The sequence below is a fragment of the Oryctolagus cuniculus genome, chromosome 6 (genome assembly GCF_051225735.1).
Source record: "Oryctolagus cuniculus isolate XC-2025 breed Fujian yellow rabbit chromosome 6, ASM5122573v1, whole genome shotgun sequence".
Taxonomy (NCBI): domain Eukaryota; kingdom Metazoa; phylum Chordata; class Mammalia; order Lagomorpha; family Leporidae; genus Oryctolagus; species Oryctolagus cuniculus.
The window spans coordinates 40,815,047-40,842,992 of NC_142872.1; the positions used below are offsets into that span (position 1 = coordinate 40,815,047).

Here is a 27,946-nt window from a genome sequence, read left to right on the forward strand (position 1 = left end):
AAAGCCTCTTAGAACATGGCAACTTTCCTCTTCCAGGTCAGAAAGGGAGAGACAGCTCTACCAAGAGATACATCGCAGTATTATTTAATGGAAAGGGTGATATCTCATTGCCTTTATTGTATTCTGTGGGCTAGAAGCAAGTCAGAGGTCCAACTCCTATTCAAGGAACGGCATCAGCTCAGGATATGACTGTCAGAAGATGGAAATATAGCGGCCACCTCAATGTCTGCCCACCAGCCTAAGCGACAGAACTTTCTAGGATAGGGAACCAAATGATAAACATACAAATGTAACATCAGGTGGTTATACATCTAGGATGACAACAAACTGAGCAGTAAGTTAGATAATCATTGAAATGGCAATATTTCAGTGGAGATGTAAACTTGGCCGAGGTCTGATCGTGAGAGGGGATGACTGTGAACATGTGCAAAGATAAGCAGAAGACTGGTTATGGGGGAAGGGCAGGGGTCCTGGAGGAGACTGCAAGAGGGGGTTTAGGGAGGAAGGCACTGACCATATCTTTGCAGATTTGTAGACCATGTGGAAAAGAGTCTGGATTGTATTACACTTTGAAGGCAGTGAAGGGCTCTACTATGAAGAGTGATATGATCTGAATTCATCTTCTCTAATAGCATTCATTCTGACTCCTGTTTTTTGTGTGGACTAATGAGGGAAAGTGGAAGCAAGGGGACCAGTTTGGAAGCTGTTGCAATAATCCAGTTCAGAAATGCCGATGGGAGACTAGAGTGGTGGCAAGTGCTAAGGAATAGTGAGATTCAGAGTACATTTTGAGGTCTATGGGAGTTCCTGACAGTTGAAATGGTTGACTGAGAGGTCAAGATGTGATATGTCTATTGGTCCTCAGTGAATGACACTGGAGGAAGTATAGATTCAGAGAAAAATTGTCTTGGGATACTTTAATATACTTTGCTGTGATCTTACTCCAGAAGTAAAGTTGAGTGGGAAGTACTGAGTTCTCATACAACCCTGACATGACAGCCTCCTCCATTATCTACATCCTCTACCACAGTGCTACATTTGTTAGAAATTGATGAATCAACACCGGTACTTCATTCTCACTCCAAATCCAGTTTACATTGCAGTTATGTCATTCTGTAGGTTTGACAAATGTATGACACTGCATCACAATGGTGTTATCAAGAGTGGTTTCAGTGCCCTAAGGAAATTGTGTACTCTGTTGATTGATCCATTTCTTACCCCAAACCCTAGCAACCACTGACTACTTTTTTTATAATTTATTTATTTCAGAGTCAGAGCTACAGACAGAGATCTACCCTTCATTGGTTCATTCCCCAGATGGCCGAAGTGGCTGAGGCTGGGCCATGCTGAAATCAGGAGCTAGGAGTTTCACCCAGGTCTCACATGGCCCAAGATGTTCCACTGCTTTCCCAGGCCTTGAGCAGGGAGCTGGATAATAAGTGGAGCAGCTGGGACTTGAACTGGTACCCATATGGAATCCCATTGTTGCAGGCAATGGATTTACCCACTATGCCAGAACACCAGCCCCCCAACTACAGACCTCTTGAATGTTTCCGTAGTTTGGCCTCTTTCAGAATGCCATGCAGTTTGGATCACAGAGAATGGAACCATTACAGCTTAGCTTTTTTCACTTAGTAGCATACATTTAAGCTTTCTCATCTTTTTACGGGTTGAGGGAACATTTGCTTTTAGTGTTGAATAATAATCTGTTGTATGGATGTAGCATAGTTAATTTATCCATTCACCTTCTGAAGGGCATTGCTTCCAAATTGTGGCAATAGTGAGGAAGGCTGTTATATACATCAATGTGCAGGTTTTGTTGTAGTCAGAAGTAAATGTCAGAGAGTGATTGTTGGATAGCACAGTTAGAATATGCAAAGATACTTAAAGTTCATGGAAAGATGGCATTAAAAGATGGGTTTATTTTGGTGGTTTTTTTTTTAAATAAAGTATTGTTTTGCCAAAACATATTTTTCCATGAGCTTTTTGGATACCTCCTGTATGTATGAAGTTTAGCTTTTTTTTATTTGCACCAAAGTAAGCTTTATAAAATTCCATTTTCTACAAACATTTCACTTGGAAAATTTTTTGTTGGATTAAATTCTATACATGCATCAACGTAACAACCTCCTGTTTATCATACATTTACCATCACAACTCATCAGCTTCCTATTCATGGCCCTTCCACATCAAGTTCTTCTCATTGCTTTACAAATTTTTCCACATTTCCCCTAAAATCTGTATACTGATGTGGATGCCACCTAGTGGAAGTCAAGAAAATGCATTTTGAACTAGGATAGCAACAAGCAACTAGAAAAAATCATGAAAATCAGTAATGTTGGGGTTGGCCTTGCAACTCAGCTCTATCATGCATTGTGGGATGTCTGACTCCCGTAAGAGTGTCTGGGATTGAGTCCGGCCTCTGCTTATGACCCAGCTTCCTGCTAATGTACCTGGAAGACCGCAGATGATGGCTTAAGAACTTGAGTCCCTTTCACCCACATGGGAGACCTGGGTGGAGTTCGGAGCTTCTGGCTTTGGCCTCGCATGGTCCTGGCTGTTTTAGGCATTTGGAGAGTGAACCAGTAAGGGAACCTCTATCTCTCTGCATCTCCCTTTGTTGCTCTGCTTTTCAAATTAAAAACATTTTGGGGAATAAATAAATAAATTTAACCTCTGTCTATTGTGCTAATGAATAAAAGCATCTATTCTTTATGCTCAGTTTCCAAACTACAGTGAAGATGAAGACCTACAGGGTAATGGTAAAGAAAATCCGATTCAGCTGCAACTTATTGTCCTGAATTTGAATTAACTCATTAAAGTTATTTAAGGACTTCATAGAAATGCAGAGCTTTAGTGGGGGTATGTGTGTTGGGGGTAGTTAGGGAGGGAGGGAAAAAGAGATGGTTAAAAGATAACACATGATGATTTTATCTAATCTAGTTGTGGAACGAGACCAATTCTGGGAACAATATGATTCAATATTAAACTTTATATTGGGAGTGGGAGACAAGGGGATCCTCACCAGGCAGATAGCTCAAGGAAGAAATCGTTACTAAAATTGCGAACTGACAATAGTCTTTAAATATGAAGAGGAGGTAGATAGGAAAGATATCAGGAAAAGGTGAATTTAGGACAGTGGAAAGAAACATTTACACTCCAGCAGGCCGTTCAGAACTGCATTGCTCAGTTGTATTCAAATTCATAGGGATTTAAAGATGAGGTAGAAGCACAAGAGAATTACACTATCTCTGTAGGAGGCTCTACTGGAGAGTAACTGAAATCAATTAATATTGATGACAATATTAACGTTGATGACAATAAGACAACACTTTCTGATACCTTCTGTGTGTAGTCAGTGCCCTATCACTTCTACATGTTATTTCATTGAAAATCCTATGAGGGATGTGTTGTTATTTTTCTCACTTGAATTTGAGGAAACAGTAAGTTTTTTGCTGAGTCACAGAGCTCGTAAGTGAAGGAGCCTGGACTGAAACTCAGAAGTCAGATCCCATCATTTTGTGAATTTTTGCTAGAGTGAGACAGTTGGGGATGAACAAATTTAAGAATCTGAATTATGGACTTGACCTATCACTTGAATGCAGTAGGAAAATCCATTCCTATTTCCTGGGCATCAGGGCCCTCATCTACTTGATGAGAATGTTGAGCCACATTGCCTCTGAGGCTGTCTGTCATAGTGTTGAAATGAGTGGATTATACTTAAGTAGGATTTTTAAGTATACTGTTCTAATAGTTACAAACCAATAAAATACATGAAGTTACAGAATCTGATTACTTAAGAATTTGTTAAAGTGGTAGTATAATGTCTTCCTGAAAGATCATGCCTCTTTCCTGGATTAAGTTTCTAAGCTTGCAAGGGAGACGTTCAGACAATTGCGTTGTTGGAGAGAGGGTGGTGAAACCCTACTCTGGACTGGCGTACCCTTAGGAAGTCAGCATAGGGAGTAGGGCAGCAGTGGAGCATCCACCGCTTCTCCCTCACTGCTGGTATCTATTGAGTCCTACTGCTACAACACCGGAAGTGCACTGGATTGTCTGAGGCGCTCTAGATCTACACAGGTTCTGTTCAGTGCACTCAGATCACTGATTCTCAGCATGCTTATCCCAAGCCAGGATAGCACCACTGTTGGTGACAACTATGGCAATCACTGCTCAACACTCTCACCTCCAGTACAGCTGGTAATCCTTCCAGGTTGTAAATCCTGTCACCTAATTCTCAGCGCGCTCAGATAGTTTCCAGAATTCCCGTTTCTTTACTTGCTTTGCAGGGATTGTCAGACTGTTGGCTTAGCTTCCAGTCCCAGACTCAATCATTCTCTACCTGAATTTGCCTTTTCAGCCATTATGCATCACACATTGTCTGAACTCCAGGTCTCCACACACACAGGCTGCTGTGGAGTAGGAGCAGTGCCACCCATACAGAACACCTGAGGCAAAGTTCCAGGCTCCTTGTCACTATGACTGAAAAGTGTCCCTGACTTTTCTCCTTGCAGTGGCTGACCTGTTGGCCTGTCACCATGGCAACATAGCACCCAGCGTGCTGTGCTGTGAGGCACTTACCTCTGTGGCTCATTGGACTGTAACATGCATGAAGGCAAGAGCAACATCTGACTGCCTTGTTCACCTTCCGCTGCTGCACTGAATTAGGAATCGGTTACAAGAAAATGCTTCAGGAATAAATGAATGAATGAATGAGCCAGTCAGCTAACACACCAACATTTCAATATCTAGAAGATGTATATAAGGCCAGAGTTAAAAAGGGCCTAGAGGCCATATTGCCTCCCACTTAAAGACCGAAGGATCTTTGCATCATCTGTGAAACTGCACACACCCTCTGCTCGATACTGGTGAAATAAACCCCAGAGCTGCAAAAGACCCCAAGTTTCAGCAATGTTTCAGAACTTTGTAAGTCGGAGATACCTGCTGTGCTGTCGGGCAACATTGCCTGAACAGGTGAGCTCTGTTGGGATCAGCTGCCCTCTGCGGGTCCCTTGTACTCTGCCTTTTATGGGTGACTAGGTGGTGGGAGCCTGTGGAAAGTCTCTGCTCTAAAGAATTCATTCTCCCTCTCTACCCAATAAACAAACCTGTTAAAGTGGTACCCAAATAGTTTGTGGTGTGCTGCTGCCACCTCATGGCCATCGTGTCCTTTACCAGCTGCAAAATCTTGAACTCAACACAATTATGGTGAAATTGGGTTTTGCCTTAAGAGTAAAGGGAAGTAACTGAAGGGTTGCAATTGGAGGAGTGATCAGATCTCACATATACTGAACAGGATCCAGCTGCAGAGGACCGAGAGGGGAATTAGGGGATGAGCTACATAGCCACAGTTGTAATCTGAGTGTGAAGAGTAGGGCACGTGTAGGGCAGTGTGGAGAAGGTGAAGATGGGCAGACAGTATGAACAGAGGGAATGTTGGAGGCTGAAACAAAGCACTTGCTGGTGATGTAGACATGGAGAAATACAGAATCAAGGATAAATATTTGTTTTTTGTTTTGTTTTGTTTTTGACAGGCAGAGTGGACAGTGAGAGAGAGACAGAAAGGAAGGTCTTCCTTTGCCGTTGGTTCACCCTCCAATGGCCCCCGCAGCCAGTGCACCACACTGATCCGATGGCAGGAGCCAGGTGCTTATCCTGGTCTCCCATGGGGTGCAGGGCCCAAGGACTTGGGCCATCATCCACTGCACTCCCAGGTCACAGCAGAGAGCTGGCCTGGAAGAGGGACAACCAGGACAGAATCCGGCGCCCCGACCGGGACTAGAACCCGGTGTGCCGGCACTGCAGGGCGGAGGATTAGCCTATTGAGCCACAGTGCCAGCCCAAGGATAAATATTTGAACAACTATATGAAGTTCAGGGCCATTTACAAAGAAGTATGAAGGTTCTTCAAAAATCCATTCATATGAGGGGTCTGATGTTTGTGGAAAATGTACATTATGAAATATCTGTGAATGGATTTAATTCTTTTGCACTAAAATAAACATTTAATTCCATTTTGTATGAACTCGTTGAAGTGTCCTTATCCTAGATAGAGAGGAACAAATTGGTGGCTCAAAGGGAAGTGAATTAAAATCTTAGGTTTTGATGCTTTTACCTTAAAACACAATAGTTGTTTCTCACCTCTGTTTCTAGCTTATAGGATGTACACTCTATTGACAATGTCCTACAGTGCTATTACATAGGGATGCCTTAAAATTAGTCTGTATTTGTCTGTTCTTGGAATTCTGTTGGCCCACTTGAAGTGTAACTACATAGCCCTTGAGCCTAAGATATTTTGTTTTCAAAAAATTTTACTGATTTACTTACCTAAATCTATGTTTTTTCTTGTAGTTTGTTTGGATGTTAGAATGCCTGGTCTGGTTCTATACGTCTTTAAAAATTTTTTTTTTTTTTTTGCAAAACATGAAGGCGAGGGAGGGAGAGAGAAAGGGAGAGGGGGGGAGAGAAAAAGAATGAATGAATGTTTTCTTTCTGCTCATTTACTGCTCAAGTGACCACAACAGCCAGGGCTGGGCCAGGCCAAAGCAGGAGTGAGGAATTCAGTCTAGGTCTCTCACGTGGGTGACAGTGGCCCAAGCCTTTGGGCCACCATCTGTTGCCTTTCTGGGCAAGGGGGTGGAAAGCTAGATGGAAAGCTGAAGAGCCGGTGTCGCTCCCCGTCTTCGTGGAGGAACGACACAGGACCCTGCGCTGTTCTTTTGTCTGCTCGGCCCTCCCCGGGTTTGCTGCTGGTTCTTCCCGGGTTGGCTGCTGTCCCTTCCACCTCCGTGGAAGGGCAGTTCCCCCTGCCACATTCCCCACTTCCGCAGGGGAGCGGCACACCGCCGGCCGGCTCTCTCGGGGGCTGCACAGGTGTTCCTTCAGATGTTCCTTTTAGATGTTCCTGGTGCATGCCGTCTCTCTCCTCCTTTATAGTCCTCCTCCGCCAATCCTAACTCGGCTGCCCACACACCGAGTACGCTGCTCTCCTCCAATCAGGAGCAGGATCAGCTCCTGGAGGTCATCACTCAAGTTGGCAAGAGGCAGCTGCGTAGAAGCTGTTTTCTCCTCTCCCAGCGCCATATTGTGGGAGAGCAGATGCATAGAATAAGTCTTAATTCCAGTAACTCAGTCCAGTCCGGGTTGCTCCCCACAGCCGGGAGTTCAGCCAGCACCTGATGTGGGATGCTATCATCAGAAGCAGTGCTTAACTTGCTGTGACACAATACTAACCGTAATGCATGGCTTTTTAAACTCAGCTTCCTAACCTTTGTGTGAGATGAAATATCTGTTTATTTCAAATATGTAATCTCTGTGCATGGTGTCCAGAAATGTAGCTCTCTTTGCATCTTCTACCTGTTTTATGGATAAACAACCTGCTTTTACTCTTTTGAAGAAATTTGAGACTATCAGTGGGATTGTGTTGGAGTTTTTCCTCACCAGAGTCTTGGGTTGCTATCAGATGTGTTTGATACTTGGGACTGGATCTTTCTTGAAATGTTTAGAATCCTTAGTTATTTTTTCTTACTGAGGTGCGGGACACTTGGAATCTGCTAAGCCAACAGCCTGAGGCTGGTGCCAGCCAACAGTGGACTGTAGGGAGGGTGATGTGCAGGGACAGTTTCTCGGGTGATTGCCTGAGTGTCGACATCATGAGGTCTTCCCTCTTACACTCGGCAGAAAAGATTCTTCTACTGACTGTGGGAGGGCATGGCTGCTTCATAGCCAGCGTGGAGCAGAAGTCCTGGGACTCAGGATTCAAAGTCAGTATTGACACCCAGAAAAGAGCAGACGCTGGGGAAGGCAGGAGAGAAACCGTGAACCCCCGATTTGTAGCTCCAAGGCAGTATGCCTATGTCTGGGTCTAGTTTGGATAAGGGGAAAGGAAACTGACCTTTCAGGGAAGACAAAAGTGTTTATAAATCACTGGACTGGAACCTGCTTGGTGCTGGTCCAGGACTGAGTCTGTGCTTCCCTGAAAGTGACAAAATGTGTCACTTCTTGGACACTGTGAGCTTTTTTGTTCAGTGGCAGAGAACAACCTAATGAAGAGGTAAAGAGGAAATCCGATACAGAAACAAAGCGACCTTCATTACAGTTCCCTGTAATTCCTTCTTATTTAAGTGTTAAAATTAGAAATCATGTTCTTATAAATTGAATCCATATCATTAACCTTCTTTGCCCAAACTGCAAAAGCCTGAGAGCACTTTGATCGCTCTTCTTCTAATTTAAAAGTAATTTTTATAGAGCATTCCTATGTTTTTAATGCCCACAGATTTTCATTTTCATTTTCTTTTTCAAAGATTTATGTATTTGAAAGAGTTAACAGAGAGAGGTAGAGCCAGAGGGAGAGAGCGGTCTTCCATCCACTAGTTCACTCCCCAAGTGGTTGCAATGGCCAGAACTGAGCTGATCTGAAGCCAGGAGATTGTTCCAGGTCTCCCATGTGGGTGCAGGGGTCCAAGGACTTGGGCCATCTTCTGCTGCTTTCTCAGGCCACAGTAGAGAGCGGGATCGCAAGTGGAGCAGCTGAGACTTGAACCGGTACCCATATGGGATGCTGGTGCTGCAGGCCAGGGCTTTAACCCACTGAGCCACAGTGCCAGCCCCTTTAATTTTCTATTTATGTAATATTTGTTTACTTTCACACTGACCGATGTCTTTGTGCCCCTTTTTAAATTTCCAAACTCCTTTGGAGGTCACTTTTTAATTTTTCATAATCAAGAAATGTATTCTTTAAAATTTTCTGTATTGAGGTTTTATTGATAGTAGACTCTTCAGAGAAAATTATTTGTCTGAAAACATGATTTATAAAGAGGTGTATTGGGTGCCCATTTCTAGAGTGATATTCTCTGGCCTCCATTTTTGCAGTTAAGAAGCCTTAGTGTCAGTCTATTTGTTCCTCTTTGCAGGAAATTCACCCTTTGTCCCTTGCTGATTTTGCACCTACCTCGTTAATTCTTGAACTTTACAGTTGTATTCAATGTGTCTAGGTGTGCATTTCTTGCAATATATACCACTCTATTGTGATAGTGTTTAGTCCTTCTGCTTGCATTGAGAGTTTGGCTTTAAACTGGGACTGGAAAATTCCATTTATTCTTTCCAGAGAATAACCTCTGACTCTGCCCAAACAGGAGGAGGTCAGGGCCAATGATGGGATGATAAAGGGAATAAATGCTGGAGGGAACATGATGGGAGTCTCAGTCGCCAAGAAAGGGGAAGTGGTCTAAGCAGCAAGTAATCTCCTGTGATGACAGGTCCAAGGCCATGAGCCCCTGGGTCAAAGAGCAGAACCCATGGTAGAAATACAAGAATGGACCCATTTTTGCAAACAATGCTGCTAGCAGGGTAACCTGACAGCACAAAGGAAGCTTGGGATTCAGAGGCTGTGGGAGACAGGTGTTTGGAATACTAGTTAAGATGCTGCATGGGATATCCACGACCTGTGTCCGAAAGACTGGGTTCAAGTCTTGGTTCACTGCTACTCACATACGAGATCTGAATTGAGTTCCCCGGCTCCCAGCTTTTTCCTGGCCCAGCTCCAGCTATTGTGGACATGTGGGAAATGAACTAGCACGTGGAAGTTCTCTAAGCTTTTCAAATAAATGAAATTAATTAATTACAACACTTGTAATCAATTAAGAGGCTGTGGGATGCACTTCTGAAAGCAGACGCAGATCTGAGAGGAGGCAGACAGAGGAGAAGCGCCCTTCTCTCAGGCTGTGAGTAAAGGGATCTGACAGGGAAACTGGAGACTGCCTGGGGCGCCATCTCACACAGTCAGCGGTGTCTCGGCTGTCATCTCAGCCATTCTTCTGTGGGTTGACTCACACCTTTAAAATACTTCACATAACATGTGAGTGAGGTTTTAGGAAGAAATAAAAGGAGATACCACTGCTTACAAAGGTTCTTAAAGGGTTTTTAAATAGTTAATTTTCATGTCTTATTAGAAAAAACTTCCTTTCTATTTTTTTATGTATGTTGCAAACATTATTATAACCAAAACCTGCGACTCTATCCCTCAACCTAGAAAATGGAGTAACACCTGTTCTGTCAAGAGACCTGTGCTTGCTTCCTTTGACACATTTTTCTACTTCTTCCTAAATTTGGGCTTCCCTGGATTTTATTATTATTATTATATCTCTTAGTTTTGAATGTTAATATACAAATACTAATCTTTACTTCTATCTGCTAATTCCAACATTTGAGGTCTCTGGATCTGAATCTGCTGACTTGGGGTTTGTTTCTCATGGGTTTAGTTCTTTCTGTGTTTTGTTTTTATAAGGTTGAAATTAATCAGAGAATGTCAAAGGGAGGGGCTAAGTTAGCGAGGTATTGTACCAAGGTATTTGCGCGTTTTTGCTTACCGCACATCGAGCAGCTGAATGGGACTGTTGAATTTTCTTGGCTTGAGCCTTCTTGGACCAGGTAGGTGTTATCCGCTAGTACTTCAGGCCAGGGTGAGAACAGGTTAAAAAGTCGTAAAATTGTCAAGGGGAAATACGCACAGAGACATTTGGAGCCAGGATTCTAGTCTGCCTTTGCTGGTAAGTGGGCTCTTCTGGGTGTAGCCCCTCTGGGAGGTTGCTGGCTCAATTTGGGAGCCCAGGTTCAGCGACCGTACCTCTCAGGGGTCTCAAGTGTCCTGTGCTCCTTCACTGTCAGCATTTGCCTTGAGGGTACCCTTTACATTAGCTTAGGTTCTGGTTACAGCTCACCTGTACTGCTGATATGCCATGATTTCCTGGGCTGCGTAGCACTGAACTAAATACTACGTTTGCTATAATTTATCCAGGTCTCATTAAAGAATCTAGTCCATCATATTGCTAGAAGCAAAGTCTATACTTGAAATTTGATTTCCTTTGTGACAGAGAGTTGTCAGGAGAGGTTTGCATTTTATGGTTTGGCTCAGTTACAGTTTGCGATCGGCTAGTATTACTGTTGCTGCTGTGTGCTCTGCTTTTTGGTTATTTATAGTTTATAAGGGAGTTTAGGAAATAAAGTCAGTATTGTACCTATTTATAATTTTGATGTATTTAATTTTCTGTCTGAAGGGAGAAGTGGTGGGAAGAGAGTAAAAGAGAAAACAGAGGCAAACAGAGAGAAACAAAGAGGTCTTCCATCCAGTGGCTAGCAGTTCAGATGCTTACAAAACCGGGGATGAGCCAGATCCAAACCAGGAACCAGGAACTCCAGCTGGGTATCCCACAGGTGGAATGGATAGAGATACTTGAGTCATCTTCTGTTGCCTCCCAGGGTGTTCATTAGAAGGCAGCTAGAACTGTAAGAACAGCCAGGACCTGAACCCAGGCATTCCACTGTAGGATGCAACTATCCTAAGCAACTTCTTTTTTTTTTTTTTTGACAGGCAGAGTTAGACAGAGAGAGAGAGACAGAGAGAAAAGTCTTCCTTCCGTTGGTTCACCCCCAAAATGGCCACTATGGCCAGCGTGCTGCACGAATCCGAAGCCAGGAGCTGGGTGCTTCCTCCTGGTCTCCATGTGGGTGCAGGGGCCCAAGCACCTGGGCCACCCTTCACTGCCTTCCCAGGCCACAGCAGAGAGCTGGACTGGAAGAGGAGCAACCGGGACAGAATCCAGTGCCCCAACAGGGACTAGAACCGGGGTGCCGGCGCTGCAGGCAGAGGATTAGCCTAGTGAGCCGCGGCACCGGCCCCCTAAGCAACTTCTTAACCACTGTACCAAATGCCTGACAGCAATTTTACTTTTTAATTTAGGCAGGTTTGTTTTTAAAAACTGCTATATTGGTACTTGATAGGACTTTGTTCTCTTTGTAACATAATTAGTATATTGTTTAGATCCTCTTAATAGTAATAACCATTCCTTTTTACTCACTTGAAATACAAGTTTTGTAGAAGTTAGCTTCCAGCCATTTTTTTTGAACATTTCCTTTCCATTGTCTTTAGTGGTTACTTTATAGGTGTCAGTGCTACGTCTTCCAGTGCTAAAAGATAGGTGTCAGTTCTCTTTGTTGTAGAGGGTAACATTTGTTGTTATGAAGAGTTCCTCTTTTGTCAGCACAGTATATATAGCATGCTATGTACTTTATTTTTTTTAACTTTTATTTAATGAATATAAATTTCCAAAGTACAGCTTATGGATTACAATGGCTTCCCCCCCATAACGTCCCTCCCACCCGCAACCCTCCCCTTTCCCACTCCCTCTCCCCTTCCATTCACATCAAGATTCATTTTCGATTCTCTTTATATACAGAAGATCAGTTTAGCATACATTATGTAAAGATTTCAACAGTTTGCTCCCACACAGAAACATAAAGTGAAAAATACTGTTTGAGTACTAGTTATAGCATTAAATCTCAATGTACAGCACACTAAGGACAGAGATCTTACATGAGGAGTAAGTGCACAGTGACTCCTGTTGTTGACTTAACAAATTGGAACTCTTGTTTATGGCATCAGTAATCACCCTAGACTCTTGTCATGAGCTGCCAAGGCTATGGAAGCCCCCTGAGCTCGCTGGCTCTGATCATATTTAGGCAAGGTTATAGTCAAAGTGGAAGTTCTCTCCTCCCTTCAGAGAAAGGTACCTCCTTCTTTGATGACCCGTTCTTTCCACTGGGATCTCACTTGTGGAGATCTTTCATTTAGTTCCCCCCCCACACACCCCGAGTGTCTTGGCTTTCCATGCCTGAAATACTCTCATGGGCTTTTCAGCCAGATCCGCATGCCTTAAGGGCTGATTCTGAGGCCAGAGTGCTGTTTAGGACATCTGCCATTCTATGGCTATGTGCTTTAATACTTAAGTTTTGTTATATTTTAGTTTATTTCAAACTTGCTTCATTTAGTTTCTTTGAATGTTAAAGTTTATAATGTTTTCTACGTTTTTTTCATGTCTATTATTTTTAAGTGATAACTTAGTTTTACACATTTCGGATTTTTATAGAATCAGAATAACTTTCAGGCAGCAAATACTAATTAAGCACCCATTTTGTGCCAAGTATTTGAGATAGTGAATATACAAATGGACAATTGCTAGGTTACATATAGAAATATGAGGGTACTTGAAGAAGTTTATGGAAGATGGCGCTAAAAGATAAACTTATTTTGGTAAGTAAAATATTGAAACCCGTGCATGGTTTTTCCCTCACATGAAGTCCCCTCGTAGACCTCTGACCCACAGCCCATTGCCAGAGGCCCAGGAAACCATTCCATTCGTCCAGTGTAGATAGCCAGGAAACCAGCTGTAAGGAAAAGGGTGGGGAGGGGCAGAACAGAAAGAGGATACAAACTCACAGCCAAAACATGATTATTCAAGGAAAAATAAACTCAAAGAGGTGGCTGACTGCCCGTGTGCACAGAGACTGAACATGGGGCAGAGAGCACAGCCGTCCAGCAGGCTGGGTCTCATACAGCGTAGGGAGGGCTAAGGGTCCGGAGTGGAGGGCGATGGGCAGAACTGAACTGCTTCTTACGGGTTGTGCAGGCTTTCAGACTTGAAAGAGAGTGCTGAGGGTGGGCTGGGGAACAAGACAAGGCACGGGATTGAGCTGGAGGCCCTAGGGGGATTTTGATCTGCTTTCAGGCAAGGGCTTAAGATGGCTGATGTTGGTGTTCTTGCTCCATCACCAGGCTGCTGCAAGTCAGACTTGGAGGAATCAAACTGTTGTCATATGGCTGGGGTCAGGTTCTTTTCTCTGATGAAGAGGGACTTTGAGGAAGAGACGTAAATAAAAGTTAGTATAGGAATGGGTTGTATTGTGAGCAGAGTGGAAGTAAGCACTTGAGGGTGTGTGTGGGCATCTTGAAAAGTGAGCTGAGCCTCACATGGTTCAAGGGTACCCCTTCCCCATGATCTCAAAAAGGCGAGGCATTGAATATTAACAGACTGTGGGATTTGGGGTGGGATTTGAATACTGACCATTTTCTTGTGTTTTTAGGAAATTTTGGAAGTTCTGTGGTGTCAGGTACATGATGGAAATAGTAACATGAGCCATGGCAAGTGCATTATAGTTCTATTATAATTACCTGTGGATGACTGTGGGGATGTGGTGGTCAGCAGCCGTGTTGGGTATTTTCAGCTTGTGCTAGTGCTGGGCCATCGTTTTGCAAAAATATATTTTCTGCAGCACACAGAGGGGTGGGGTGTGCTTTGGGCACAGTGGGAGTGTTCATAGGGAGGGGCTGGCTACCTGCCTGTGTCAGGATCACTGTCTCTAATCATAATCCAAAAACAAACGAACAAAGTGATACTTCTCTAACATCTAGGCCCAAATGACCAGGAGCTGATGAACAATTGATAATTTTTCTACATTTTCTGTTTGACTGCAATTGGCTATCAACTAGAAAAAGCCAAATGTGCCTCCTAACCATTGCATAGGATTCTTGCTCCTGGTTATAGCCTGCTTAAGCTTCCCCATGTCAACAGCCTTCCTCAGGGCACATCTGAAGCCATCGCACGCTCTCGCTCTCTCTCTCGTGCGCTCTCTCTCTCTCTCTTTTTAGCTTCCCCCTTGCTCTGTCTGCCTTTGAATCTCTGTTAATTCCACCCCATGGTAGCTGCCTTCTTGGCTATAGAAAGCTCTGTAACATAGCTTTTGCTTGTTCTCATTCCCATGGTCTTCATTTATTTCCAGTCATAACACTAATGTTGTAGTATGAATTCTAGATCACAGAAAAGGGTCAGAAATGAAATATTGCCCCTGGGTACTTGTAAAGGTATGGGAAAATGGAATTAAAGATAAATTTATTTGGGAGCAATGAAACTTTCAAATTGGTATGGTTTTCTATCATGTATTTTCGTGTACTTTTAGAAAAATTTTTCTTGCATGGATTGCAAAATTTTTTTCCAACAAAATAAGCTTTTAATTTTATTTTCCATGAACTTTTCAAAGTCGCTCCATTACAATGGTGCAGTCATGGGGAAGACAGAGTGTAAAGCATATGTGAAGGTTATATAGAAACTCAAGCATGTTCTAAGTGCTATTAAAAAAAGTACAGGAAGTGCCATGGGGGTTCTAGGTTAAGAAGGTTGCAATTTCATGGTGTTTTTTTTTTTTTTTTAAGCTTTTTTTTTTTTTAAAGTAGAGTTAGAGAACTGAGAGTGCCTCCATCTGCTGGTTCATTCCCCAAATGGTAGCAACAGCCATGGTTGACTGGGTCAGGCAGGATCCAGGAGCCTGGAATTCCATCTAGGTCTCCCACTTGAGTGATGGGGGACCAGATACTTAGGTCATCTTCTTCTGCTTTCCCAGGCACATTAACACAGAGTTGGGTTGGAAGAAGAGCAACCAGGACTCGAACCACTCAAAGTGGTACTCATATGGGATGCTGGCATGCAGGCAGCCATTTAGCCACTGCACCAGGACAGCAGCCCTGGAGTTTGTAATTTTAATGAGTCTCAGAAATGTCTTCACTGCTGTTGTAACTTTTGAGCAAGACGGGGAGAAACTGGGAGTAAATAATGAAGATGGAATGTGGGAGGAAAAGGCATCCTGGGAGGAGGAATCCCAAGGTGAAACTCTGAGGCAGGAGAGTTCCTAGGAATCTCTAGGAATATCAGGCACTTTGGAATGGAGCAAAAGTAGGAAGAGGACAGCGGGTGGTCAGAGGCGTGCATCCAGGAGTGAGATCATTGTTAAGCTTTGCAAGCCCTGGGAAGGCCTTGGCTGTTACTTGTGTACCAAGAGACTTGAGAAGACTCTGTTCAAGGGGGTAGTAGGCTCTTCCAGTCGTCCTAGCTTCTGTGCTGAGATTGGGTAGGTTGACCATATGACCTGAATTGTGCAGGACACAATTTCCTTATGCCAGCTGCCAGGTCCCTTTGACTTTCAAAATATCCAGAGTTAGGTAACAAAGCATAGGGTCACCTTGAAGATAGACAGGTGTAGACACTTATGGGCAAGGATGAAAGCAAAGAGACAATTAGGAAGCTCTTTGAACAAGCCTGGTAAGAAACCAGAGTGATGTGGAAAAGGGTGATAAGAGAGGAGGTGAGAAATGTTCAACTTAGGCTGCAACTTCAAATTAGCACCAGTAGAGTTCCCAAGTAGTTCCTATACTGAGAGTGCTGTTGGTGAGCACAAGGGGTCTGCCTCCTTAGGGTATCTCCACATAATGAGCAGCAAACAGGGGCGGCTCAGAGAATACCTGATATACCTGTGACAGGCACAGTGGGGAGGGATAGCTTGCCTCCCTGAGAAGCCATTGGCCAGGGCTTTTCAAGGCAAGGTTAGGGGAGCGTTGGGAATGTGGGCAAGGAGGGACGGCAGAGCCCTCCCTGTTGGAGCAGTGCACATCCTCACCCCTGTAGGGTGAACCCCTGACTCGGAGTGCTTTCTTGAATCTGCTTTCTTCTCCTCTTCTCCAGCACGCTGTGGCTCCTCTGAGTACAGTGTTGCAAGATAAGCTTTTCTAGCACATTCTCTGAAAAATAAGCCCTGGTGTTCTCAAGGCTCTGTACCCATTTCTCTGCCCCCTCTGCTTACATGCCATCATCTTACAGAATTCCCCCCTGACAAATGTCACTCCTTCTGGAGGGAAGAGGGAAGGCTGTCAGTCTTCTGTAGCTGCTTCCTGCTGTGTGACATGGTGCTGGCTTTCCCAGTAAGAGGGGTGAATCTCGGATGCTACCAGTTAAGCTAAGTCTTGGGTCACTAGCAGTAGCTCATAGAGGCTGTCAGCGACACAGCAAGGCAGTTAGGCATACACTTCACAGGGCTGGTTTCTTTTTTCTCTTCTTTTCTTTCCTTTTTTTTTTTTTTTTTATATTTTCTTACTTGTTTGAACGAGTGAGGGAGAGAGCGAGCGAGTGAGTGAGATTCCATTCACTGGCTCACTCCCCGAATGGCTGCAAGGGCCAGGGCTAGGACAGGCCTGAGCCAGCAGCTTGGAGCTTCCTTCAGGTCTCCCATGTGAGTGCAGGGGCCAAAGTACTTGAACCATCCTCTGCTGCTTTCCCAGGCTCACCAGCATGGAGCTGGGGTAAACTTGGACCCATATGGAATGCTAGCACTGTAGACAATGGCTTAACCACTGCACCACAGTGCTGACCCATGTTAGCCTCTTTTGAAGAGCAGTTTTAGGTCTGATACTTGCTCATGGCATTGTCTATCAGGGGGGTTTGGGAAGGTTCACAACCTTTCTTCACTTGGTCATTGTGAATCCAAGGAGTCCATCTTATAATTTAAGAGAAGAATGAACCAAATAGGATATTGCCCAGGTAGGATTTAGCTGATCTTGAGGAGAGCCCAATTTCCTAGTATTTTATGTAGCCTGCTCTCCTGGTTCGTATGGATGGAGCTGAACTGTAGGTTCATACATGAGAATTGAGTGACAGCAGTCACTCCCTGCCCTAATTGATGTCTTTTTGTTGTTTTCTCCATTTCCATATCTGGACAGGGCAAAGGGCAGCCATTCTGCCAAAGGGTCTCCCATACAACAGTGGAAAGGGGCTAAGGTCTCACTTTCCTTTTGGGGCTACTCTAACATAAAAGAATAGCTAAGAGTTTTAACCACTTTTCCAGTTTCTTGGCAAAATTTAGCTAAGGTGACTTTTAGGATCAATCGTTTCTTTCAGTCTTTCCAAAGCACTGGGATCTGTAGGCAGTATACAATCTCTAATTTACTCCTAAAGCCTAGGACACGACCCTACCCATTATGGCTTTGTACCGTCCTAGGCAGAGCAAATCTTGGGGTAATTTCTCATGGCAGGTGGTGTATGACCTCTCCAGCCTTCCCAATTTGGCAAGGAAAGGCTTCAACCCACCCATTGAAAACAGTACGAGGTGTTTAATTTCCCCTGGGGCTGGGGACACAACTGTGAAATTGACCTCCAGCCTCTGGACAAGGTAGCCTTCATTTGCACTGGTTTGGCCAGCAGGGATGTGGGAAGCCTGCTTTGCACATTAGCTTTACGTCAGTAAATGCATTGTTTCACTATTGCATCTGCCAATTGCTTCTTTCCTGGGGTTTTCACTGTTTTCAGCAGTCAGTTATACATTTTCTTGACCATAAAGTGGAGTCATGGATGTACTTCATGCCTGCCCAGGCTAGGCTCTGGGTCTTCACATTGCTCCTTTGTCTAACACACAGCTTCCTGAGACTGCGCTCCTTTGAAAACGCTGTCATTTTCTTCGCATGAGTCTGCCTGAGACTGTTCAGGCCCATACTTAGAAAAAGTTCGGGAGGACATCAGAGGCAACCAGAGAGGCTCCTGCCTGGGCTGCTTTGCAGTAGCACCAGCAGAGTTCTTCGCTCTGCTAACTAATGAAGCTCCCTTTGGACGTCCTCTGAGGTGCACAACAGCTATTTCTTTAGACGTTTGTAGAGGCACAGTAGTCTAAGACTTGATTACCACATTTCATTTCATCGTTAGCTTCTAGGAGCTCTCTTTATTTTCAGGTGGCTCTGAGCATGGGCTACAGAGAAGGCAGAGCTGGAGTCAATCCGAACCGTTAGATTCTTTCCCATTGCCAGCTCCAGTGCCCTAGTCAGGGTTATTATTTCTGCTGTTTGTGTAGATGTCCCTGGAGAGAGACTCGGAGCTTCAGAAGTTCTGTGTAAACACAGAAGAGTCTGTCTTGCCCTTGGCAGTCCATTTATCACACATCTGCTACCATCTTCGAAGCATTTTTTCTGTGTAAGGTCAAGGCTTACTTCAGAGTTCATACCTGATTGAGTGTCTGCATGTATCCCTCGGCAGTCGTGTGCTAGGTGTTCCTGTGACACTGGCGACCATTTGGCAGGGTTCGGACAGCGTGTTAGAGTGATGCTCAGAGTATCCCACAACAAAGGGGCCAGCACGGTGGCACGGCAGGTTGAGAGAACAGCATCCATCCCAGAGCACTGATTGAGTCCCGGTTGCTGTGCTTTCGATCTAGCTCCCTGCTGACGGGTGTGAGAGGCAGATCGTGATGGCCCCTGTGTTTGGGTCCCTGCTACCCTCATGGAGACCCAGATGGAACTCCTGGCTGCTGGATTTGGCCTGGCCCAGCCCCAGCTGTTAAAGCCATTTGGGAAGTGAATCAACAGATGGAGGATCTGTCTCTGCTTCTCTCTCTGTCTCTTTGTCTTTCAAATGAAACATTCTTTTTTTTTTTTTTTTTTAAACAAGAGTATCTTAGATCAAGACTTCATACTGCTGCCTCCAGTCACCCACTCAACCAATGGTGTGCTTAGGTTTCTAGAATGTTTGCCAGCTGGTATGGGGTCCAGAAAGTTAGAAGTTGTACCCTGAGTTTCTGTTTAGCTAATCAACAAATTAGAGCTGCAACTGCCCACAGGTGGGGTGGCCATTCCCAGGATATTTAATCTAACTATTTATATAATAAATAAAATAAGCACTTGTTTTAATGGTCATGTATTTTGGTTAGGGAACCCCTGTCTTTCATCTGTATGCAGATCAAACGCATTTTCTAGATCAGGTAGAACTAAAGCTGGGGCACTCAGTAGAAACTCTAAGCTTGTTCAAGGCCTCATTACATTAGTTTATTCCATTTAAAGGGGACTCATTCCTTCTGTCATAGAGTGGTTTTGTTAGGAGCCTCAAATTAAATATTCAGAAACGTGCAGAAACCAGCCATTCCCAGTAATCTCAGTTACTATTTGCTGCTCCTGGGTGGAGCCAAGTTACAGATTAGCCGTTCATGGTCTTGGCACAGGCTATGTTGTCCTTGGGTTATTAGAAAGTCTAAGTACTTCAGTTTCTTTAGAAATTTGTGCTCTTCTCTTTGGATACCTTATATCCTGCCTGCCAGATAAATCAAGGTTTTAATAATATTATCAGAACCTTCCTTTGAAGGGTTATTGCTAAGAACATCATCCATGTACTGGAAAACTGTTCTGTTCTTTAATTGCACCCTGTGAAGTATCTACTCAGAATTTCATTAGAAATTATAGGAGAGTTTTAAAGTCTTTGCAGTAAAATGGTCCAACAATAATGATGATTTTGGGTCTTTCCACTCAAATAGCTCTTGAGATTTGGGTCCCAGGGTAATGCAAAAGAGTGTACCCTTTTAGGATCCCCTTTAATATTTGCTTTTGTCTGCAAATCGGCCAGCAGAGTGTAGGGACCGGTTTCCATGGGATGAATGTTCTGAACTGCTTCATTCATAGCCCTTACACCCTGTGCACACCTCTTTATACCACACCTGTGTTTAAGAGGTGATAGAGGGGTATTACAAGGAGCTCTACAAGGCCTGATCCATCCCAGATAGGAAATCTGTTTAAAACTGCTAAGTTTCCAGCTGTTGTTTGGGTCTCAGAGGATACTGCTTAACCCTGGGCCAGGCTCAGTCTACCTTAGTGTGATCTTCCAGAGGTTGGGCATTGACAGCCTGTCCCACGTGACGCTGGGCCCATGCTTAGCTTGAATACCTTCTGAACTGGTATCAAAGCCTTGGGTGTCTTGTCGCGGGAAGCTTAGAATTCTGGCCTCTGGCTCCCTGGGCTTGGGCTTCTACTTGGTCTTGACTTGAATGCACAGTAGCACTCAATTTAGTTAGCAGGTCTGCTCTCAAGAATGAGGTAGGGATACTTAGAGACCTTTGGGAACAAGTAAGTCAGAGCTTCAGCGCCTCTTTCACAGTCCCGAGGCTCCAAAATTCTGTTTGCCTCCTTTCTTGCCACCCATTTAATTTTACATTCCCTCTTATAGTAGTCAGCACCATGTATGTGGCTCCAATGTCAGGCAAAAACTCTTCTGCCTTTAGGGTAACCAGGGGCTCCTTATAGGAGATTTGCTTTTTATCACATGGACCCAACCAGGGGACCTCTGGCCCTGTCAGCCTTTGATAAGGGGCACTGACAAGCACCGGGGTTCCTGACTCCCCCTCTCCCATTTCCACCTCCCCTCCTGCTGGCTATGCGCACTGGCATGTTGGGGGCTGGGGTTTCAGCTTCCCTTGTCCTCCCAGGTTACTGGAGCAGAGCCAGGAGCAAGGCCCTGTACAGTTGTCTTTGCATCTTTTTGTTGCGCTTCTCATCTGTCCTGTCTTTGTTGTTGAAAGCCCCACCCCACCCACACCCCAGGCTTACAGCTGGTTCAGGGCAAGAAATGCTGGCTCTGCCATCGAGAAGTAGTGATGATGGTGCCAGTCAACTCCTCTGGGAGATGGAGGGCCAGACTCAAAGGTCTGAAGGGGTTACCTTTTTTTTTTTTTTTTAAAGATTTATTTATTTGAAAGTTGGAGTTACACAGAGAGAAGGAAAGAGAGAGAGAGAGGTCTTCCATCTGATGGTTCACTCCCTAATTGGCTGCAACAGCCAGAGCTGCACTGCTCTGAAGCCAGGAGACAGGATCATCTTCCGGGTCTCCTACATGGGTGCAGGGGCCCAAGGCTTGGGCTATCCTCCACTGCTTTCCCAGGCCACAGCACAGAGCTGGATCGGAAGTGGAGCAGCCAGGACTCAAACCGGCGCCCATATGGGATGGCAACACTGTAGGCAGCGGCTTTACCTACTATGCCATAGCACCAGCCCAATGAAGGGTTACTTTTCTCAAACTATTCATTTTTCTCATTAAAGGCCTTCCAAAAGGACCAAACTTAATTCTCATTCAACTTTGCTCTTGATGCTGGGACAGTCAAAAAAAATCTCATAAGGGAACAGAAATGAGCATCTCCCATCAAAATGAGGATGGTTCCCCACAGAGGAATTTTGCAAAGCCCAGCAAGTATACTCTATTATCAATGAAAGAGAAAAGCTTCCTCCAAATTGGCAGGCATCGAAAACTGGCAAAGCTTGCAAGCCGTTAGGGAATGCACGGATAAGGAAAACTAAAACTCCAGACACAATACCAAAAAGCATTTGAGAGGCAAAGCAAGTGTCCACGATTTTTGTCAATTCTGAAACAAGCCATTCTGTATCATTTTTCACCTGCCGTTGGTAGAGATCTGGACACCTGAACAGGACCACACTTGGGAAGTGGGGAAGGGTAGAGTAGAGGAACCCTGGACCAGGCTCGGATAATCCCTGGACCATTCCTCTAGTGATCTGCATTGGCTACAGCAAAACCAGATGCTTGTATTCTGGCCTCTTAGAAGAGACTGTGCCAGTCCTTTCCTGGCAGTGTGCTGCTACCTGTCCTGACTTTCACTTCCAGCGGCTCTTAGATGCCCACCGGGCCAGCAGTTCCTGAGCACTTACTCCTTGATTCAATGATGTGCTGGGCAGAAAGAAGTCCAGGTGGCCACTTCCCTCCCTGCATCTGTGAGTCAGTAACTCAGGGTCTCCAAGTGACCCCTCCCACACTGATGGAGCAGAGCAGTTGCTCCCCAAGGGTGAGTAACCCTGGATGCACTGCCACTGCTAGTTACTTTGTTCCCTGTTCCCAGTCATCTCCACCGTGGGCTAGGGGCAGAGCCACACTGGCTCATCAGTTTTGTTAGCAGGTACAAGGGGTCCATCTGCTTGGGGTGTTGTTGAATAATCAGCCTCAAGAGCTCAAGCAAAGCTTGGTTTACTTGTGACAAGTACAGGACACAGTGGGAAAGGACAGTTCCCTAATCAAACTGGCTCCCTGAGAAGCAATTAGACAAGGATTTTATAGCAAAGGAAAAGGGGGTGTCCCGGATGTAGAAAAGGCAGGGTGGGAGGATCTTTGCTGCTAAGCATCCTACAGCATCATAGGTTGTGTGTTTGCATCTGTGACTTGGTGGTTCTTTAGGCCTTTTCTGGTTTGTGGTCGTCTGACCCCCTCTGAGTACAGTGTTGCAAGGTTAAACTTCCTTGAAGTAAGTCAAGGGAGTAAACCCTTCCAGATTCTCTGCCATTGAGCCTGCGCCCCCTCTTGCCTAAGTCCATGCTCCTGGGGACAGTGGAGGGGGCATGTGCCAAGGTGCTGGGCTCGAAGACAACTCATTTATTTGCTTGAGTCTCAGTAACTATGAAAAATATGCCTTTATTAATTTATATGGAGACAAAGAGAATCTTTCTGGGAAAGATTGAGTTTGGTTTTATAAAGGAGAAAGGAAATATATAAGAAAAGCCTGTGTGTATCAGTTTTTCTGCAGATACAGTGTTTTGTCCAACTTGGTTTCAACATTCATCAAATCGATAGAAAATATCTACTACAATAGTTTTAATGATTTTTTTGACTATTTTAAAATTTATATGAGTGGAGTTGAACATCTTTCCATTTCATGGTTTGTTACTGCCTATTTTCATGTTGGACTATGGTCTTTTTTTAATTTGTTATTCTTTTTTTAGTGGGGCCATTAAGCCTTTGGCTATAATGTAAAGTAAAAATATGCTAGATTATAAAATAATAAACACTAAGCTGAAAATTAAAGTAACAGTTCACCATACAGCTTTCTTAAAAGCTTCTAGTTTTGTGAATTGTGCTTCTGAGATGTCTGTAGATGATGAATTGTGCAACAGAGTAGCCACAGAATGAGTTTCGACTTCAGGGGAGAACAGCTGGGCCAATGTATAAACATTGATTCTCATTTGTTGGGCACATCATTCATAAGCAGTTCCCTGTCCAAGCCATGTAGGCATAACTCTGCTAACTGCTTCTTAATTGTCGGAAAAGTCAGGGCCTGATACATCTTGCTGTTTCAGTAACCACCTCTGTATCTAATGCTTGTAAACTTTTTTTGTCTGCTTAATTTGAGAGGTAGAGTTACAGATAGAGGGAGAGACAGAGAGGTCTTCCGTCTGCTGGTTTATTCCCCAAATGGCTGCAATGGCAGGAGCTGGGCTGATAGGAAGCCAGGAACCAGGAGCTTCTTCTGGGTCTGCCACGTGGGTACAGGGGCTCAAGTGCTTGGGCCACCTTCTACTGCTTTCCCATGCCTTAACAGAGAGCTAGATCGGAAGAGGAGAAACCAGGACTAGAAATAGTGTTCATACAGGATGCCAGTGCTGCAGGTGGAGAATTGACTTACTGTGGCACAGCACCAGCCCTGTAAAGTGTTTTTAATATTAAAGTATAGTCTAATAAGAATGTTGGTGATGATGGTTATTAAATTTCCCTGGGAAGTAGGAAACTTGGTAAGCCTTCTGATAAACTCATGGCTTATTTCTGAATTACATTCTTTTCATGTATATTTCAAGAATTTGTCTATTGTAATTTTTTCCTTCAGAAAGAGCAACTCACATGATAGTCTTCAAGTGTCTTCTGTCTTCTACATATTGTCATATTTTCTGTAATCCTCTTTATTCTGGGCCTTTTCGCGTTCCACCTTATGTGTACTATTAGCAGTCTCCCCTCCTTGGTGCTGGCCGCCGACTGACTTTCCACGAATGCCAATTCCGCTTTTCTGGCTCGTAAGCTTTCCTAGAGTTTGTGGAATTCCACTTCCTTCACTCTGGCAGTTGACTTTCCCTTGTGCGCTGTACATTTGCTTCCTCTTTCAGAGCATTCATGTTTCTTGATTTCCTAGACAGGGACAAAGAGTTGTGCCACTCGATTTTCTTGCCTCCTCCATTCTCTCAGAGGTTCTATGCTGGGCTATCTTTGCTCCCCCATGTTTCAAAGCAGGCAATTGTATTCATTCTGAACGCACTAGGGTTGATTGTATAAGCCTGGTTGGGTAAGCCTCAAACAGAAAACAACTTTTTTCTTCTCACTGTTGCTACCACATACTATTCTGTCAAAACTCCTTTCTATAGCTCTAACAGTAGCTTCAATACATTTCATAGTTTTTGATATCTTTTTTAGTAGTAAAAAAAAGTCACATTTTTCAGGTATGAAGAAATAATCATCCAGTCTCAGAGCTTCGGCATTCCTCCCCATCTCTGGCTTCACCTGCTTCATCTGGCTCATGCTTGGATGCCAGGAGAGAATCTGAGGTCTGGTGCATCACCCATACCCTTTATCCACTTTGTTTCTTCTCACTTACAGGCATGCTTCTGGCTTTCCTATTGTTGGGTTCCTGAACCAGGACCCCGACACGTCGAGATGCGCACCCCAAAGACTCAGATTCCAAACCAGTAGATGCAACACGCAAGAGGATTTATTCAACGTCTGCGCAGTCGGGTCTCTTGACAGCACAAAGCCATCCAAAGAAGAAGCCCCGAACAGTTGTTAACGAGCATTTTTAAAGGGAAAAACCACACAATTTACTTAATACACACAATTTACACGCTAATTGCGGGGTTTAAATGATACACACACGATTCACACACTGGTTGGAGGATTTAAATGAGGGGGGTAGTGGCGGGAAAATTTTTCTGGCTATCGCAGGAGTCACTTTAAGACTTTAGGGTGGGATATCTGCTGCTTGCCAGAAGGTGCTCTGCAACTAGGAGTTATCGCAAAGCCTCGAGGCGGGATTCCTGCTGCGAACCACATCTCAAGTGACAGCTGGTGCCTAGGGCTCTTTCTAGGAACTAGAAAGAAGAATTAACTCTCTAAGTAGGACAAAGGTTACTTCATCTGGGACGGAGGGGAATGGCTCTTCACTATGACGGCTGGTAGGGCTGGGGGAACAGGCCAGGGTCATTGGAGTCTGACCAGTCAGGCAGGGTTGTAGGTCTCTGTTGATGGCCTCACTCTGTGGTATCTCTCATTATGGAGCATTTTCTGTGAGAAGCTCCCCCAGAGGCATGCTGGGCCAGGGGGTGCAGTTGTAGGGGTCTGTCGCCAGTGTCTTCTCAGCCTCTGTGTCCAACAGTATGAGGTAATACACAGAAAAATCCTTAGCGTGCATTAGCTGTTACTGCCCTTCCTTGGAGTGGTGCTGTTACTATATTCACGAGACAGATATTAGCCCCCTTACTTTGGTTTCTCTCAAGATGTACTTGGGTAAGAGAGGAGGTCTTTAAATGGAAGATCTTAGGTAACCCTTCAACAATGGAAATTTGAGGGAGTTTTAGGAATTTGTGTGTGGAGGAAAGAGCTTAGAGATTGGGGCTGGTATTGTAGTACAGCAGGTTACACTTCATACTGCAATGCTGGTATACCATATCAGAGTACCGGTGGCTCCATTTCTGATGCAATTCCATGATGATGTGTTCGGGAAAGTAGTGGAGGGTGGCCTGGGTGCTTAGGTCCCTGATACCCATGGGAGACCAGGATGGAGTTCCTGGCCCAGTCCTGGCTATTGAGGCCTTTTGGGACATGAACCCAAGGATAGAAAAATCTTTATTTCTTTGCTTCTTCCTCTTTGTTTTTTTTTTTTTTTTTTTAAAGGCAAAGAGACAAACAAAAATGAAACCAAGTGAACAAAAAGAAGTTGTAGGGCCAATTTAATCCTATTACTAAAATGGTTCAGGATCTGAGTCTGAGGGAAAAAGACTGCAGAAGCTACTATCCTGGGCTGGAATGCAAGACTTTGACTTCTAGTTCTGTACTTGACCCTCAGTCCATGTGGTCTTTCCCTCTGAGGGGAGGTGTCTGTACTTTTATATGTATTGACTGTCCTGAGATTTCTGCTCACCTGTTCTCACCTGATTCTTTCTCTCGTCTTTATGGTTAGCTCATTTCTCACATAGGCATTCTTGGGTGATGCACTTTTTGCTCAGGAAACCAAATCTTAGCCCTAAGCTAGCAGTTATGTACCTTTTACAAATGACCACTAGATGTCACTCTAGATTAGCTTATACCAAATGAGGCTCCAGTTACCTGTTTTCAATTTTTGTTTAAGAAGGAAAAAGAGGTTGAATAAATGCCCTGAATCCTAATATTTCATTTTGTAAGGAAATTTCTAGTACCATATTAAGACAGACAACCAGCCATGAGCACAACTTGGAGAAGCATGTCACGGAACATGCTGCATTGATGGTTGTAGTTGAGTGGGATAGGAAGAGAGTCATTTAGGCAAAGAGTAGAGACGTGTTAAACATCCCCTTTGCTTCTATTGGAATAGACCAAGATAGAATTAATAAGAGTGAGCAGAAGAAAAACCAGACAACACTGTAGGAGAGAAAGTTACAAAATATCTAGAAGGATCTCCAGGATTCAGGTTGGTAGAGAACAGGACATGGGAGAGGCCACTGGAGGGTGGAGACGTTGAGCTATGGTTGAGGGGATGACAGGGTCAAGGGCATAGCAGCATGGCTTGTTGGGAGGACTGTGAGGGAACAGTGAACCCTTCCTGTAAGCGCAGGTTATAGAAAAGGAGGATCCAAGACTGGCAATAAAGCAAGAGCACAGATTGGACAACTAAGCTTTGCTTGGGTCCGAATCCCATCTCCGACACAAGCCAGTCGTGGGCACGTGCTTCTGGTATACTGCCTCTGCTGGCTGAGCCTCAGCTTTCTCATGTAGAGAGCAAGAGATCTTCCACTGTATGAGCTTGGGGCAAGATTGAGAATGAGTCAGGTGTGTTTTTAAAGTGTTTAAAGGAGTGTCTGGCACTTAGGTGCTACATTTTTGGTTGAATAAATAAATTTCTGGGTAGAACTGTACTCAGAAAGTCAAAAGCAGGTTGATAATTAAAATATTTTGTATTATTTAGATACTTCTAGAAGTGAAGTGGATGTAGACTTGGGAATGGCCCAACTCAGCAACTAGTCACTGAGCATTATGACAATACTTCAAATAGTTTGTGGAAAAATGGGATTGAAAGGCCGGCGCCACGGCTCACTAGGCTAATCCTCTGCCTGCGGCACTGGTACCCTGGGTTCTAGTCCTGGTCGGGGTGCCGGATTCTGTCCTGGTTGCCCCTCTTCCAGGCCAGCTCTCTGCTGTGGCCTGGGAGTGCAGTGGAGGATGGCCCAAGTGCTTGGGCCCTGCACCCCATGGGAGACCAGGAGAAGCACCTGACTCCTGCCATCGGATCAGTGCGGTGCGCCAGCCATTGGAGGGTGAACCAACGGTAAAGGAAGACCTTTCTCTCTCTCTGTCTCTCTCACTGTCTAACTCTGCCTGTCAGAAAAAAAAAATGGGATTGAAAAGAGGTTTCTGTTGATGCAAAAATTTTGAAATCCATATATTGACAATGTGTATTTCTCATAAACTTTTTGAAGATTCCCTGCATGTGCTAGGCCTTATGGTGGATGCTGTATGAAAGTTTAAAATAGC

The 27,946-nt window shown here is 44.4% G+C and overlaps 1 long non-coding RNA gene across 4 annotated transcripts in view; it reads left to right on the plus strand.

Moving 5' to 3' along the window:
• Window positions 1-27,946, plus strand: part of LOC138850199 (uncharacterized) — a 190,841-nt gene that overhangs the window by 44,820 nt on the left and 118,075 nt on the right. Inside the window, exons 4-5 of one of the 4 annotated variants that reach the window (XR_016235399.1) lie at window positions 4,515-4,974; window positions 24,824-27,781. The exons of 1 other annotated variant lie outside the window; for it this stretch is intronic. This is a non-coding gene — a long non-coding RNA (uncharacterized LOC138850199). Of the gene's footprint in view, window positions 1-4,514; window positions 4,975-24,823; window positions 27,782-27,946 lie in introns of those variants that run through there. 2 more of the 4 variants (XR_016235397.1, XR_016235398.1) reach the window with 2 other exon arrangements.